The following is a 3,756-nucleotide window of genomic DNA, read 5'->3' as shown; positions in this document are numbered from 1 at the left end:
GCTTTAGGGGCAGTCAGCATGGCAGGTGGATGCAGGGAGATCTGGAAAGGTCAAATCCAGTGGTCCTGGCAGGAGAACAACTCCTAGACTCATATACTTGCAGAAACAATGTGCTAAGACAATGGGCACACTCTTCTGGTCAGCAGAAGTTAAGCTAAGTGCTTCAGCAGTCCTGGGGGATAAATGAGCGCCATTTGTAGTGTCCATCTGAACTCAAGGGTATGACTTGAGCTCCCTAAGTATCTATACATTTTAATAAAGTTAGCACATGATTTTCAAGGAGATTTAAGCCAAGACTTAAAAACTGATGAGGGATAACAGGAAATCTCCACCAGTTTACTTCAGCAGGGGGAAAAAATCCACAGAGACTGAATTTTCAGATGGGCTGGATTCCAGCTCTTTGAGTCTAGGACTCTTAAGGAAGCATAAGCTGAGTTCCAAGAGTTACTGTTAATTTAAACAGCAGATTTAACCTTTAAATGAATTAAGACTTTGCAAAATAAAGCATCTTTAGTTTCCCAGCTCATCAAAGCATTTCCTTTTCTTTCTCATAGAGTGGGAATGATCTTTAGTGCATGATTAAAATGAAGCAGTGTTGTTGGCTGAAACAGAAACTGAAGAGCCTGATAACATTAGCTTATCTTCTTCAGAAAATTTTGTAACTTTGCTACCTTTTGATCATTAAGGTCCACAAGGGGCAAGATGTAAGCAAGTGGACAGTTACATGAGCTGAGAGAAACACTACTTCTGTTCTTTCTTTATCTCTGCTTGCATAACATCAGAATATAAATCAAAGCTAAAAAAGGCCCACCTCTTCTATTCCCAAAGGAAAAAAACCCCACCAAAACCCAAATGCAAACTCAAACACCCCAACAGAGGAAACAGCATGAATAGCTAGCTGGAAACCTTTCAAGAAAACATTGCTCCTCTGCAGTGTATGGTGAGCACTCAAAACAGAGATTTCTAAAAATATCCTGGGTTGGACATTCAAGTATTCCTGTCCATAAGAAGCAAGGCTGCAAAAATATACAGTGTAACATTCACAGCAAAAGGAGGGACAGTTGATCCACCCACTTATCCCAGGAGCAGAGAGGAGGATCCCTCCTTCTAAATAACATATTGTGAAATGCCCCTACGTCACAACTAGTGACATTTCTAGTTCTTGATGTGGAAGAATTCAACTAAGAGAGGTTACAGCCAAGGCTATTTTGGTGCATGTAACTGTGAGCTGGAATGAGCTCTGCCACTTTCTGGACACTGGGTGTCAGTCTGTCATTAATATTACAGCTAAGCATGTCTGAGATTAAAAAAAATGTTAAGTGCACCAGAAACACTGTGAATTACATATGAATCATCTGTTATAGTCTGACTACAATTCCACATCAACTTGAAATAGTTGGTTAGGAAACATCTATAAATTATATGTTAAATATAATTTGTATTAAAATAACAAAAAAATATATTAAAATAATAAAAAACAATCTATATATTCCAGTACAAGAGACCATCTACAAAAATAGAGGCAAAATCATTTCCAAGATAGGATTAAAATAGGAGCTGGGAAAAAATTAATCAAGAACACAACATACACAGTACTGAAAGTACCCTTGTAAAGAGTTTAGTAAGGGGAAACAGACAGAATAAGCCCATTTAAGATGAGCATCAACCTTGAGCATCAGCTTGCAGCTTGCTTGCATCCCCATCAGTGATGCATATTCTCTCATATAATGCAATCTATTGACCTGCTGCCACTTCCCAGCTTCTTAGCATCGGCTTCCTCTCCCTACTGTGTGTCTATTAATCAGATCTATGTGGTAGAAAGAGGGGATGGACTGGGAAGAAAGCAGGATATAAGAGATGAAATTACAGCAAAGAAAAAAGCCAGCACTTGGCCCACCAATTCACTGTAACATCAAAGTGCATGCTCTACTCCTCTGTTCCATGATACACACAGCTGTTAATGAATATTGCGCCTATATTCTCTCTCTCATAAATGCACAGAAGAAATCATGCTCCACCTGTGTCAGTTCTGCAACAGGCCTCAGGATCTGGGTTTGGAGCCTCTCTGACTTGGGGTATTTATGAAGAGGAATTCCCTCTTTCTTCTCTCTGCCTCAGTTTCTGTGCCAGGGAAATTAGGCTACGGCTTCTTGCAGGACGGCTGCTTTCTCATGTTGCTTAGAAACAATGCTGCTGAGCTGAGAGAAATTAAAAGGAAAAAAAGCAGCAAATCAAAACCACCATAGAGAAGAGGTTAAACCTTCAGCTTGTGTTATCAGTTTCAAGCTAGATTATACTAATACACTTCCAGGCATTGAGTTTTACTGCTGAGTGGTTGGTTGGAAACCTAGCAGACTTGCTAACAAGGGAGGCAGAGACTATTCACTGGGTTTTCTGATGGCTCTAATTACTTGTAAATGAAGCTACCAACTTCTACTACTGTTTCAGAATTCTACCAAATGGAACAATGAAAAACTAGAACTGATACCTCCCCAGAGCCCATCTAGGGTTCCATTTGCAGTGTTTGTGGCATATAGCAAGGATCCTGGCTACTTGTTCTTTCATCAATGTTATGTTTTTGCTTACAGTATTGGGAGAAATTTTAAGTCAAGAAATCCCAACATGTTGTTCTAAACACCACTGTTGTCCTTCCAATGGATGCAGGGCTCATCTTTCATGGGATTGCTGATGGTAGCCAATCTATCATGATGGCTAGCAAGTCACTGAGAGGCTGTGGGGTTTTGTAGATAAGGGAGGTTTGCAGGCTGTAGTTCTGAATGAAAAGGCATCCCCCTCCTTGGAAATGTACTTCTGTTATTAAATGATTTCCTAGTAAAATAGGAATGGGTTTATGAGACATGATCATAAAGTTGTCTCTCTTTGTGATGGCCTAAGAAAACATACAAGGAAATGTATTAACATGAGACACAGATGTCCTCCAGGAAGAAATCTACTTAGCATTTACTGAATTTGTGCTGTTCTTTCTCTTTGTTCTTTCATTTGCCTTTCTCACTTATTCTATGGCAAAAGGAGCACCAAGCTTAGCACTTCCTCACCTTTCATTCCAGCTGAGGAGCTTGTAATTAAGTTGGATTTGATTTCTGAGAGCATCCTCCATGCAGGCATCATGGCAAACATATCAAAAATAGAGCTGCTGCTTGTTTGCTCTGAGAAACACAGATCTACTGCCTGCCAGGCATAACTCCACCAGTTACACCCACCCATGGCTTATCTGCTGCTACGGCCAGGCAAGAGGGAAAAGGGAAAAGTGACCTTCACAAAGTGAACATAGCCGTGCCAGGACTGACCCAAAGTCCTGCTAACCCAACCCCTCTCCTATTATGTGGCCTTAAAAGTGATACCCTGATGAAGAAAGGGACTTTCCTGAAATGAGTCTGGTCCCTAGTCCTTGGGTGAGCTCATCCCTGCCATTTCCCCCAAAGCAAGAAATGCTTCTGTATCATTTCAGGGTAGGGAAGGCCACTGTGTTTGTTCTCCTCCCTGGTAAAAATAAATAACATTCACTAGTGGATGCCCATGGAAGAGATGGGGGAACTGTGCCAGCAGGCATCAAGCTGTGTCAGTGTATTTCTATTCTCCAATTCAGGACCTTGAGGAAAAAGTGTTGCCTTGGCTGTTAATATCTCTTGCTTGTTTTTAACTTCTCCAAATTTGTCCTATCACTTTCAGAATAAGTGAAATTGAAATTTTGAGTAATGACATCAGCAACATCTCCTGGCAAAGACTGACACTCTT

The sequence above is a fragment of the Geospiza fortis genome, unplaced genomic scaffold (genome assembly GCF_000277835.1).
Source record: "Geospiza fortis unplaced genomic scaffold, GeoFor_1.0 scaffold112, whole genome shotgun sequence".
Taxonomy (NCBI): Eukaryota; Metazoa; Chordata; class Aves; order Passeriformes; family Thraupidae; genus Geospiza; species Geospiza fortis.
Note: the sequence above shows the minus strand (reverse complement) of the source record.